Consider the following 14,085-nt stretch of genomic DNA (forward strand, 5'->3'; position numbering starts at 1 on the left):
TGCAGAGTACTTAGGCCAATTCAAGGTCCCCCAGCTAACCGAATAACAGAAAAAGATTAAAAGCTCTTTAGATGGAAAATGGATTGCTTTTCCTACATAACCATTTAAATATGTATATTTTAAGAAAGAAAAGAATAGTAAAAAACTACTAGTACCTAAATGAGATAAAAATTTGGGAAAATTTTTATTTTATTTTCACCATTTCAGGTGAAATAAAAGGAGTCTGATTCAACAAGCTGAGAGGAAAGAGGCTGACATAGTGGAAAAAGCACCACTCTGAAAGCCAGGGAGCTGAGCTTCCAGTCCTGGCTCAAGAAGAAGCTATATCACATTGGGTAAATCACTCTACCTTTTTTTTATTTTTTATTCATTTGACAGATAGAGTTAGTGAGGGACAGAGACAAAGAGAAATGTCTTCCTTTCGTTGGTTCACTCCCCAAATGGCCCCTATGGCCAGCACTGCACCAATCCGAAGCCAAGAGCCAGGTGCTTCTTCCTGGTCTCCCATGCGGGTGCAGGGGCCCAGGTACTTGGGCCATCCTCCACTGCCCTCCTGGACCACAGCAGAGAGCTGGACTGGAAGAGGAGTAACCAGGACTAGAACCCGGTGCCCATACGGGATGCCAGTGCTGCAGGCGGAGGATTAACTAAGTGAACCACGGCACTTGCCCCTCTACCTTTTTTCTAAAAAAAAAAATTATATATATATATATGTATATGTATTTATTTGAAAGGCAGAGGTGGTGGGGTGAGTGTGGAGAAAGTCTTCGTCTGCTGGTTCACTCCCCAATTGGCCACATCAGCCAAAGCTGTGCCAATACAGAGCCAGGAGCTAGGAGCTTCTTCTGGGTCTCCCACACAGGTGCAGGGGCCCAAGACTTGGGCCATCATCTTTTGCTTTCCCAGGCCATAGCAGAGAGCTGGACTGGAAGTGGAGCAGCCAGGTCTTGGACCAGTGCCCATATAGGATGCCGACACTGTAGGAGACAGCCTTACCCACTATGCCACAGCGCCAGCCCCATCACTCTATCTTTTCAGGGTCAGTTTCCTCACATTAAAATGAAGATTGACGAAGATCACTCTAAAGTCCACTAACATGATCTGTGATGCAAGAGTGAATTCTATAGCTATTAACATTAAAGGAATAATCTGGAAATGTAAACGGATGAGCATCGTGGGCAGTTTGGTACTTTTGGTACCTCAAAGACTAGGTACACAAGCCACTAAGTAGCCACGCTTAAGCTAAATAAAGATGGATATCCTCCTTTATTAGGCTCAATGACAGAAATGGACAAATGTACATACAATATGCAAACTAGTAAGTGGGAAAATTATTACATTTACAGTAATAAATTCATGTAAGGAAATGTATGTTCTTGCTGTTGTTTTATAAAGCCAGAGGACTGTGAAGAGCAACTAGAGAAAAGAATGATATACAGGAAGCAGGCATTTAGCCCAGTGATTAAGACTACTACGCGTTGCATCATGGAGCCTGAGTTCACTTCCTGGCTCCAGCTCCTGACTCCTAGCTTCCTGCCAGTGCAGACCCTGGAAGGCAGAAGTCAACGATAGCCCATGTAACTAACTGGGTTTCTGCCAGTCAGGTGGGAGACCTGGATTGAGTTCCCAGCTCCTGGCCCAGGCCATGGCCCAGCCACTGCCATTGTGGGTATTAGAGAAGTGAACCAGCAGATGAGAGTTCTTCCAATGTCTGCCTCTCAAATAAAAAAAAAAAAAATCAATAAAATAAATTACATGTGGAACTTAATGCCAAGGCCAGAGTTCTATAAAACACTCAGGCAAATAAAACGATTCCCTGAAGTCCACACTGGCCACACCTTCCACAAACCCTGCAACAGGACCTTGACACTTGTTTGCTTAAGTACCACTTATAGTGAAATAAAAGTGTTATTCTTTTCAAAGCTTTCACTATTTAGCAATAATTATTTATAGAATGCTTTCCAAGTTCAGAGTGATATGCTATAAACTATAAAAATAAATATAAGACATATCCTTAACCAGAAAAAATTCAGTGCAATAGTACAAAATGCATAAGAAAATAAGTAAAATAAATGAAGACAGTGAGTGAATGCCTTTGTGTCCATACATATGCTATGTTTGTTCTGGAATTTTTTTTTTAAGATTTATTTATTTATTTGAAAGAGTTACACAGAGAGAGGAGAGGCAGAGGCAGAGGCAGAGAGAGAGAGGTCTTCCATCCACTGGTTCACTCCTCAACTGGTCACAACAGCCAGAGCTGCATCGATTCGAAGCCAGGAGTTAGGAACCTCCCCTGGGTCTCCCACGCGGGCACAGGGGCCCAAGGACCCGGGCCATCCTCCACTGCTCTCCCAGGCCACAGCAGAGAGCTGGATCAGAAGTGGAGCAGCTGGGACTTGAACTGGCCCCCATACAGGATGCTGGCGCCTCAGGCCAGGGCATTAACCCACTTCGCCACAGCGCCTGCCCCTGTTCTGGAATTTAACTCACAGTTTCCCAAAGAAACAACAGCAAAGAGGATGAGTAGATTTCCACTGAGGTTACTCTTCAAACTTACTTCATGCATATATAAATGAGTCTCAGTTTTCCTCAATTCTTTAATTTTCAAAGTGATTCTCAATCAGGTTGAGGAGCTAAAAGAGAGGCAGCACTACATAGTTGGACAAAGCATATTCAATAGTACCATACAGTTCTACCACTGGAAAATGGAAAACTATTTTTCATGGTACAAACTGCTGCACTATTTTCATGAAAGAAATTTAGAAGTAAATGGTGGCTATACTATATTCATGACACCACCATGAAGCACCGCTCCAGCTATTTTACTTATAACTTATTTATACTTATAACTTACTTTATTCTTAAAACAACCCCATGAGGGCGGTACTTCAATATTTGATTCTAAAGTGAGTAAACTAAGGTATAAGGAAGTTAACTAATTTAACCAGTAACATAGCTTAACAGAGGTTCCTGGCTGGTAGAGGTACACAAAAGTCTATTTTCTGAGTAATCTCATCACCCCAACGTTCTTTACCCACGCTGCAAATAGGAATGAGGCTTCTATGTGAATAGTTCAATAGGTACTTATTTTTGAGCAGTACCTAGACCACAATGGATTAAGAGTCATAGAGGTATGCCACAAATAATTCCATATTGTTTATACCAAAAGAACACAGATATATGTATGTATGTACACACACACACACACACACACGCAGATGCTCACTACAGCAGTATTTTGTTGGCTAATGGTTGAAAATCTACAAATGACCATTATAAGGGGCAAGCTAAATACATTTAAATGTTTCTACCAGGGAATACTATGTGGCCATTTAAAAGAACAAAGTAGCTTTATACTCGTGTATACCAAAAATGTTGAATACAGGTTAAATATGCCTTATCCAAATGCTTGTGATCAGAAGTATTTCAGATTTCAGATATTGTCAGATTCTGGAACATCTGCACATACATAAGGAGATATCTTGGGGAGGGGACCCAAGTCTAAACATACAATTATGTCTCATTTACACCTTACATACATAGTCTAAAGGTAATTTTTATATATTTAATAATTTTGTGCATGAAACAAAGTTTCACAGTGTTGAATTTTCCACTTGTGGTATCCCATTCATGTGTAAAAGTTTTCAGATTTTGAGATATTTGGAGTTTTCAGATAGGAATAGTCAATTAAGCAGCAATCCCCATGCATAGCATGATTCTACTTGTGGGGAGAAAGGGCTGGTATACATTATATATGTGATTCACTGTGATCAGAAAATTTCTTAAGGAGAACCAAGAAATTATTCAGTGTTTAAGTCTATAAAGTAGGGAAATGGAGAAGTTGGCTAGGGGAGAGATTTCTCTTTTTACATGATATTCTTTTTTTTTTTTTTTTTTGACAGGCAGAGTGGACAGTGAGAGAGAGAGACAGAGAGAAAGGTCTTCCTTTGCCGTTGGTTCACCCTCCAATGGCCGCCGCGGCCGGCGCACTGCGGCCAGCGCACCGCGCTGATCCGATGGCAGGAGCCAGGAGCCAGGTGCTTACTAAAACACATAAAACTGATTTTAAAATAGCTTAATTAAAATAGAGTATTATAAATGCTAATAATCTTTTACATAGGGGTGCCTAACAACAGACTGGAATGTAATGATCAGTGCTGAGATGTGTCCTAAATAATTTATTGCACATAGTAGTTAGCCTGCAGAAGTTAATGAATGATTTATTTTACAACCAAGGGTAAATCAACATCTTTTTAATTTATACATTAATCCAAAGAGGAAGGGGAAGCAGAGGTCTTTAAAATCAAGCAGAAGATAAAATAATTATCTTCTAAAGATTTTTAGGAAGGGCTATAGCCCAGAATGGAGGTCCCGCAAGTTAGGAGGTCCTCAGAGATGGAAACAACCTTGAGAAAAAAGAGGTAGCACCTTTAACCTTCAAATTGGGTTGGGAATGCACCATGGTGTGGTCAAGAAATTTTTTAAATTTCTCTTAAGTTTATATTTTTACAATAAACACTGTAAATACATATTCATAGATTATCCACTATTAAATATACAGTATTTGGCGGTGGGGGATGGTGGTGGTAGATGCAAGCTCAAAACTGTTTTCCTGATTACGAGTCTGCAGTGAAACATGTTTAGAAATTTGACATAATCAACAAACAATGCAACGAAAAGGAAAGCATTAATCCATGATCAAAGAATGAAAAATAGGTGCCGGCGCTGTGGTGCAGCGGGTTAAAGCCTTGGCCTGAAGCGCTGGCATCCCATTTGGGCGCCGGTTCTAGTCCCGGCTGCCCCACTTCCCATCTAGCTCTCAGCTATGGCCTGGGATAGCAGTAGAAGATGACCCAAGTCCTTGGGCCCCTGCACCCACATGGGAGACCTGGAAGAAGCTCCTCGCTCCTGGCTTCGGATCGGCGCGGTTCCAGCCATTGCGGCCAATTGGGGAGTGAACCATCGGATGGAAGACCTCTCTCTCTGCCTCTCCCCTCTATGTGTAACTCAAGTAAACACTAAATAAATCTTTAAAAAAAAAAAATGAGAAGTAAAAACCATGAAGCAGTCAGTGTACAATGTCTGTAACTTCTGAGTTCTCTTCAACTTTTTCCTGTATATCTGCCCTGACCACATCTTGCTATTTTTCCAACAGAACGGTTCTTGGATTTGACCTTTCATAACCTTTCCGACCATTTAAATCTGACTAGTTCGTGCTTCTGCCAAAGCCTCCTGCCTTTCTGTAGGAGTTCCCCCCTGCCACCTGGCACAGAACTGTAAGCAGGTCAAGTGGTGGGAGAGCTTCCAGCCATCTCCAAAAGTGAAAGTACTTGCTTGTGATTTTAAATATCTCTGTCCCACTCTTAAACTGTCCTCTCCCACCAGCCAGCCCGAACTCCTTAAATAGGCCAGACAAATATACCCCTCATTCCATTCCGGCCCATTCACATTCCTGATACGCTGAATAAACACGCTCCACTCCGCCAGATCAAGTCCTTTTTCCTCCAGAACTCTCTTCGAGGTTCCCTAACAGCCAGCCCGCTTCCGATTCCCGGCATGTCAGTGCTGATGGTATCACACGAATCCTCACACTCTTCTCTTCAATAATCTATTATCATCAGCTGGACCGCCGGACAGGCCCGCGCCTCCGTGACCTACACCCTCCAGACCTTTGATCTGTTTGGGGCTCGACTCCCTTTCCGGACACCAAGTTTGTTTAGCGCCAGAGCGTTAGGGGCCCGGCAGGTTCTCTCCGACATCAGCCGCGGCTGGCTTAGGAGGCCGCTCAGGGAAAAAGGCCGGGCGGACACGGCTGGCCTGGGCGCCTTTCCCCGTCGCTCCCGGAGGAGAAACATCCTGGGGAGGGGGCAGACCGCGCGGAGCCGCCCCCGGGTCGCGCAAGGCGACCCCAAAGCCCTTCCGGGGGCCGCCAGGCTTGCGGGCTTCTAGAACTAGGCCCGGTAGGTGAAGGAAGGTGGGTGAAGGGCCAGATCCCGGACTGAATCCGGGAGAGGCGGGGCGGGGAGGGAGCTCGAGTGTGGCTGCTCCGGTCGCTCCCACGGCCCCTGTGCGGGGAGTGACCGTTACAAGACTCGGGGCAGGAGGAGCTGGGGAGCGTCCCTCACTCACCTGGACGCGGCTGCTGCCGGAGGCTCCAGCTGCCCCTTCCCAAGTCAAGCCACGTCAGCTAGGGATCCCCATACGCGACACCTACCACCACCGCGCCCCGCCAGGGACTCAACCACTCGCAGCTGGGACGGAAGATGGGATTAGAACGTCGACCAATCAGGGCTATCGGCATAGCGTTACCAGGGAGACCAGGCACGCCTTGTTTGTAACTAACCCGTCAACAAGGACGGAAACCAATCCACCTCAGAAAATGCTCCGCTGCCTCCCAGAAACAGCCAATGGAATCTGCAGAGTGGAGGAGGGGCGGGAGCGGACACGATCACGTGCCCCGGAAGAAGATCTGGGGAAGGACCGGAAATGCCGAGAGGGCGGGCTATCTGGGAAAGGTCAGGTGTTTTCAGGGTGCGTGAATTAGCGGCTTTCCTGCTCTTTCTCCGCCCAATGTCCTGCGATTGACCCGGCTGTCATTTGGTCTGATGCTGAGGCTTTGGATTGTGGGCCACCAGCTGCCGTTAGGATTGCTGCGAGGAGAAGGGAATGGGAGTAGGTATTTTGCTTTTAGAGTAGTGAAGTGTTAGATCTGAAAAGCTTGTCTAGTATGATCTTTTCATTTTAGTAATGAGAACAAGAGAAGTGACTTAATTGCACAAAGGCAAACAGCGACTTTGTGTCAGAACTCAGACTAGAATCAGGCGTTGATAAGAAAGAGTATCAGCGATGCCTGTAAGGATATGTGAGATAGAGGATACTAGGAAGTGGCACTTGAGCTGGGCCTTAAACAGAGGTTGAAATTTGAGGGCTCAAGACCCTGAAATGGGTGTCAGTGAGAAACTCCAATAAGACACTGAAGTCATGCGTGCTCTCCTTAAACCCCTAAGGAAATGGGAAGAACAGTTCTCAGTGATCTATCTTTTCAGGCACTCAGTTTGAATTTATTGACTTTTTTTTAAAGATTTATTTTATTTATTTGAAAGACAGAGTCACAGAGAGAGATCTTCCATCTGCTGGTTCACTCCTCAAATGGCCACAAGGGCCAGAGCTGGGCCAGTCTGAAGCCAGGAGCCAGGGAGCTTCTTCCAGGTCTCCCACGTGGGTGCAGGGACCCAAGGATTTGGGCCATCTTCCACTGCTTCCCCAGCCCGTAGCAGAGAGCTGGATGGGAAGAGGAGCAGCCGGGACACAAAACGGTGCCCATATGGGGTGCTAGTGCTGCAGGCCAGGGCCTTAACCCGCTACGTCACAGCACCAGCCCCAAATTTATTGACTCTTAACTATGCACCAGGCACTCGGCTAGCCCACTGTATGCTTCCTTGTCCTAATGATTACATTGCCCTTTAGGATTCAAACATCAGATCAGTCAGGGATTTCCCAGTCACCCACCTAAAACTGCAGTTTTCTGCATGCATTATATCTCTTATTTTCCTATTTCCATAATCATGCTGCCATCTAACATACCAAATATTTTATTTTTTGATCTTGTTTTCCTGCTCTGCAGATTATTAGTTTCAAAAAGGCAGGAATTTTTGACTTTTTTGACAGCTGTATCTCCAGGTCTCAGAACAATATGGAGTAGGGCACTCAACATCTGTTGAGTCAATAAAGTAAACACGATTATCCCCATTTTACATGGGATGCAGTAAGACCTCAGAAGGTAAAGTAATTTGTGCTAAGTCACATACTAAGGGGCAGAGCCCCTTAAATAAATGCAGCACTTCATAAATCTGTCACATTCTCATGCCTCATTGTATCCACCCAGCAAAGCCCTAAACTTGGATCAGGCAGTGTCAGTGTCATTAATGACAGCAGTATCATGAGCACCTCACATTCAGTTTCCAACTTCCCTGCAACCTCATCACACTCCCAAATCGCTGCTGTGTCTTCAACTTCCTGTCCCATTTCCCACAAAAATTATTCAAATCTTTAACACCCTACCCTCCTCAAGTCCCAACCCAAACTTATTTCTCACGTTCCCAGCAGATGAATGTCTCTCTTAGAAGAAATATAAATCACCCGAGAGTCCTATTGAGTACTACTCTACACAAAATTTCTCTTTCTCCATACTTACCTGCTTCCACATTCAGCCTTATGACTGATTTTTGGTTTTACAATAATGAAACTTTCTTACAGGAGAAGAGATTTTAAAGTTAGAAGCCTGTCTAGTGTCTAGTGGTTCTTATAGTCCTACCTTCTGTTCTTGAATGAGAACAGATGGGTCATTCAATGAGAATTACATTGAGTAACAGGATAATGAAGAATGAAGATGTGGTGGCCAGGTTAAAGATTAAACAGATTTATTAAAAGAGCACTGAAGGGCTGGAAATATTTTTTAAGATTGTATGTATTTATTTGAGAGATAGAGAGAAAGGTCTTCATCCCTGGTTCACTCCCCAAATGGCCACAATGGCTGGAGCTGGGCCAATCCAAAGCCAGGAGCCAGGCTTCAGGTCTGCCACATGGGTGCAGGGGCCCCAGCACTTGGGCCATCTTCCACTGCTTTCCGGGCTGTAGCAGGGAGCTGGATCGAAAGGATCGGAAGAGGAGCAGACAGGACTCGAACCAGTGCCCGTACTGGATGCCAGCACCTCAGGCAGAAGCTTAGCCTACTCTCCACAGCACCAGCCCCAGGCTGGAAATAATTTGTAACATAATTTAATGGAAGTAATTTGGACTCTGAGAAGGTGATTAAGATAATAAAATATAATTAAGATTGCCCTAGCAAATAAGAGGGTAAAAAGTAGTGAGGTAAATGGAGAAGTATGTATATGAGATATTTGGAAAGCTTGGCATGAGTGATGTTACTGAACAGACAGGCAAGGAGTAGCTCATAAAATGATATGTGCAGCTTTATGCCAAATGATTTGGATATTGTTCTGAACTCCAGAGAAATTGGATACTTTAGATATCCAGGAATTCTGCTGTCACACAGGTGTCTTGTTGAGTTGATCATTCCTTTAATTAATAGTACAGTGAGTATAGATTGGAGGACAAGAAATGTCATACTGCGCAGTTCCCTCTCCCTTTTTCCAGCTCTCATCATCTTTCACCTTCCCTGGGGGCAAGAAGATAAGTGGAGGAAGACCTGAGAAGTTGAGCTTGGTTGAAATGAAAAAAAAAAAAAAAGTCTCTGAGAAAATCATTGTTAAAATTATGAAAAAAAAAAAAACAAGTCATGAACTGTGAGAAGATATTTGTAGGACACCTGTCTGATAAAGGACAAATACCCAAAATAAGCTAAGAACTCTTCAAACTCCAAAAACAAGGAGGAAAATTACAAAAGGCCAAAGATATGAACAGTGGAGGGCACTTGGCGCATTAAACTGCTGCTTGGGACACCATGTCCCATATCAGAGTTTCTGGGTTCCATTCCTGGCTATACTTCCAACCTAGTTTTCTACTGATGTGCACTCTTGAGAGTCAGCAAGTGATGGCTGAAGTGGTTGGGTCCCTGCCACTCATGGGAGAGACCCAGGATGAGTTCCAGCCTCCTGGGTTTGGCCTGGCCCAACTCCAGCTCTCCAGCTGTATAGGGAGTGAACTAGCAGATGGGTGATCTGTTTCTGTCCCTATCTGTGTGCGTGTGTGTGTGTGTGTGTGTGTGTAACTTTCAAACAAAATGGAAAAAAAATTTTAAAAAAATCTAATCCATAAAATGAATGAACCTAGGAATTTAATAATTTTTTTCATTTTATTTGAAAGGCAAAGAGACAGAGAGCACAGATCTTTCATCTGCTTATTCACTCCCCTAAATGCCTACAATACCTGACAGGCTGAAGTTTGGGGCCCACAACTCAATCCTGGTCTTCTTTCTGTGAGAGGGACCCACAAGTACTTGAGACATCATCTGCTATTTCTCCAAGTGTGCATTAACAGGAAACTGGATTGGAAGTAGAGTAATTGGGACTCAAAGCAGGTGCTCCAGTATAGGATGCAGGTATCCCAAGTGGCATCTTAACAACCGTGCCAAACAATGACCTTAATGTATGTATCAATATTGGTTCATCAGTTTTAACAAAGGTATCACACTAATGCAAGATGTTAATAATAAATAATAAGGAAATCCTTTGGGAACTGAGAAGGGGGGAGGTGGGTGGGATAAGTATCTGAAAGTCTGTATATCTGCTCAATAGATCTATAAATCTAAAACCATACTAAAAAGTAAATATGTACATATAAACATATTTCCAAATTTGACTCAAGAATAATAAAAAACTAGGGTGGGTGTTTGGCCTAGCAGTTAAGATTCCAGTTGGAATGCCTACATCCCACGTGTGATACATGGGTTTGATACCCAGTTCTGTCTCCTGACTCCAGCTTCCTGGTATTGCGGATCCTGTGAGGCAGTGGTGATGGCTCAAGTAATTGAGTTGCTGCCACTCATGTGGAGACCTGGATTGAGTTCCCAGCTCCCAGCTTTTGCCCAGCCCACTTCTGGCCATTTCAGGCATTTGTGGAGTGCAACACTTGGTAGGAGTGCTCGCTCACTCGCTTGCTCTCTCTCTCACATAGGCACATAGTTTTGTTTTTGTTTTTGTTTTTGTTTTTGTTTTTGTTTTTAACATAGGCAAATCTGAGAGGCCATTAACTACACAGAAATTACTTAGAAGTTAATTTCTCAACATAAAAATATACAACCCAGACCATCTTTCTGGGTTATTACTACATGAGCTTTGTTTTAAACTGAACGTTTGTGTCTATCACTCACCCCCAAACCTCAAATTTGTATGTTGAAATCCTAATCCTGGGGCCAGCACTGTGGCACAGCAGGTTAACACCCTGGCCTGAAGCGCCGGCATCCCATATGGGCGCTGGTTCGAGACCCAGTTACTCCCACTTCCGATCCAGCTCTCTGCCATGGCCTGGGAAAGCAGTAGAAGATGGCCCAGGTGCTTGGGCCCCTGCACTCACGTGGGAGACCAGGAAGAAGCTCCTGGCTCCTGGCTTCGGATCGGCGCAGCTCCGACCGTTGCTGCCATCTGGGGAGTGAACCAGCGGATGGAAGACCTCCCACTCTCTCTGCCTCTCCTTTCTCTGTGTAACTCTGACTTTCAAATAAATATATGTCTTAAAAAAAAAAAAAAAGAAATCCTAATCCTAAGTGTTTTGGTATTTGAAGGTGGAATTTTGGGAAGTTGTTAGTTAATGAGATTGGAGCAGTCACGAATGGGATTCATGTCCTTATTTAAGACACCCACATGCTTCCTTATCTTATTATCCAAGTGGATACAGTGAGAAGACACTAGAAAGTGGGCCCTCGCCAGACACGGATTCCTCCAGTGCTTTATCTTGGACTTCTCAGCAAGTGGAACTGCAAGAAATCCATTTCTATTGCGTTTAGCCACCCAGTCTATGGCACTGTTTGCTAGCATCCCAGTAAAAGTCAGCTATTTCCTATGCTATATCATCTTTACAGAGCACCCATTTTTTTCATGAACTCTCTTTTTTAAGATTTATTTGTTTATTTTAAAAGTAGAGTTACAGTCAGAGCAAAAGAGAGACAGAGAAAGGTCTTCCATCCACTGGTTTACTCCCCAAATGGCCGTAACAGCAGGAGCTGGGCTCATCCAAAGCCAGGAGCCAGGAGCCTGGAGCTTCTTTTGGGTCTCCCACTTGGGTGCAGGGTCCAAGCACTTGGGCCATCTTCTACTGCTTTCCTAAGCTGTAGCAGAGAGCTGGATGGGAAGAGGAGCAGCCGGGACTTGAACCAGCGCCTGTATGGGATGCCGGCACTGCAGGCTTAGCCTAGTACTCCACAGTGTCGGCCCCTTCGTGAACTCCTTGAAGATCCTGCATATATATAAATTTTTTTGCACCAAAATAAATATCTCAATTTCTTTTCTACAAATTTTGTTAAAGTACCCATGTAGAAACAGATGGAATGTTTTCCAACTAAGCTTGGAAAACTAGCAAAATCTAGTTATCAAACCTGAAAAAGATCTCTTTGTAATTTAACTATGATTAGCTTTCCATTATTACTAATCTATCTTTACTGTAGCCAAAGCTATTATTTACAGAAGTGAATACTAGATGATGGAATTCATGGGAGCCTTATGGGACCAGTGAAGGGAAAGAGGGAAGAGCTAGGGTGACCAAGTCGTGGCTCTGTAACAGGGCCACTGAAACATATAGCCCTGTTAAAGGCACAGAGCCGGGCAGTCCCTCCAGAGCCCAACATGAGCTAGGGCTTAGAATGTCTGATGCAAGGCCGGCGCCGCGGCTCACTAGGCTAATCCTCCGCCTAGCGGCACCGGCACACCGGGTTCTAGTCCCGGTCGGGGCGCTGGATTCTGTCCCGGTTGCCCCTCTTCCAGGCCAGCTCTCTGCTGTGGCCAGAAGTGCAGTGGAGGATGGCCCAGGTGCTTGGGCCCTGCACCCCATGGGAGACCAGGAGAAGTACCTGGCTCCTGCCATCGGATCAGCGCGGTGCGCTGGCCGCAGCGCGCCAGCCGCGGCGGCCATTGGAGGGTGAACCAACGGCAAAGGAAGACCTTTCTCTCTGTCTCTCTCTCTCACTGTCCACTCTGCCTGTCAAAAAATAATAATAATAATAATAATAAATAAATAAAAAGAATGTCTGATGCAGGCTCTCCAAATTGTGGATGAGATCAATGAGCAATAGAATAGTGCCGAATACATCAGCTACCCCTCTTTCTGGCTGAACACCCAGCTGTTTGCATCCACAGCTGAACTGCTCCCTAATGAGATACAGACGTTTCACATAGCTAGTCTCTGAGTAAAGTTGTTAAATAAAAATCCTCATTAATTAGGATTCACTGAAGAAGAGCCTAAGTTATGAGATTTGGATTGTCTATGAAAATATCTTTTGTATTCTTGCATATACAGAGTTCTGGGTCCTTATCTATTTTATTTTCCTACATCAGAAAAAAAAAAATCCCAGATGGATCCAGATGGTACCAAATACCCCATAGTCAAAGACTGAAAAAAGATCATTCTTCTGAAATCCCTGGCCCTCAGAGGCAGTGCAACTAAGGAGCTGGCAGGGCTACTAGCCTTTGAGCACCACCCCCATGTTTATGCTATAGACTGTCCACTGGGAGTATGAGTGGTGCTGAACAGAAGTAGAAGGAGCAAGAGACGATCACTATCAGCAGTTCATAGGAAATGCACATTCAGGAAGATGACAGAGAGATGCTGATTGGAGGGGCAAAAACCAGAATCTCTTCTGACCCGGGCATCTGGATGTACTACTACCTGGATGCCGCTGCATTTCTCCTTCCTGGCTGGCTCCCATGGAGCCATACTAGTGGACTCAATCAAGAAGGCAAGAGTACCAGAGATAAGACCAGGCCTGGGTTGATAGAACCAGCGTCAAGGAATTACAGAGTACAGGAAAGGGGAACCAGTGGCAGCTAGAAAAGTTTGGGGAGGAAATGCGAGCTAAGAAAGAACATAATGGCAAGGCAATAAAGGTAACAATAATCATCACATCAGATATTTTAAAGGTTAGGTAACTTAGTAGTCTAGAAGTGAGATCAGAGGGGGTAGGTGCTGTGGCATTTCTTGGGATGCCTGCATCCCATACTGGAGTGCCTGGTTCAAGTCTTGGCTACTTCTTGCTTCTGGTTCAGTTATCTGCTAATGTGCCTGGGATGGCCCAAGTACTTGCTTCCTGCCATCCATGTGGGAGACCCCAGTGGAGGTCCCAGCTTGGGGCTACATCACTTATGGCCATTGTGGGCATTTGGGTGAATGATCTAGCAGATAGAAGTTTCTCTCCCCCCCGCCCTCTGTATTTGCCTGTCTTTTCCTATATGTCACTCTACCTTTCAAATAAATAAATGAATCTTAACAACAACAGCGAAAATAAATGAGAGCAAAGGAACTTTGGACTCTTATAAGCTGTAAGTTCTTAATGTGTGTCAAAAAGGAGAATGAGGGAGGGGCTGGCACAGTGGCACAGGGGCATAGTTGGCTAAGCCTCTGCCTGCAGCGCCAGCA

General features: G+C 44.6%; 1 protein-coding gene across 10 annotated transcripts in view; it reads right to left on the reverse strand.

Annotated features, from left to right (window-relative positions):
* Positions 1–6,239, reverse strand: part of GOLGB1 (golgin B1) — an 82,316-nt gene extending 76,077 nt beyond the window's left edge. For all 10 annotated transcript variants that reach the window (XM_070072199.2, XM_070072198.2, XM_089331771.1 and 7 more), the window contains exon 1: positions 6,130–6,239. The gene's annotated coding sequence lies outside the window, so the exon portion shown is untranslated. The remainder of the gene's footprint in view (positions 1–6,129) is intronic.
* Between the last annotated feature and the right edge of the window lie 7,846 nt (positions 6,240–14,085).

Source organism: Oryctolagus cuniculus, chromosome 4 (assembly GCF_051225735.1).
Source record: "Oryctolagus cuniculus isolate XC-2025 breed Fujian yellow rabbit chromosome 4, ASM5122573v1, whole genome shotgun sequence".
In the NCBI taxonomy this organism is placed as follows: Eukaryota; Metazoa; Chordata; class Mammalia; order Lagomorpha; family Leporidae; genus Oryctolagus; species Oryctolagus cuniculus.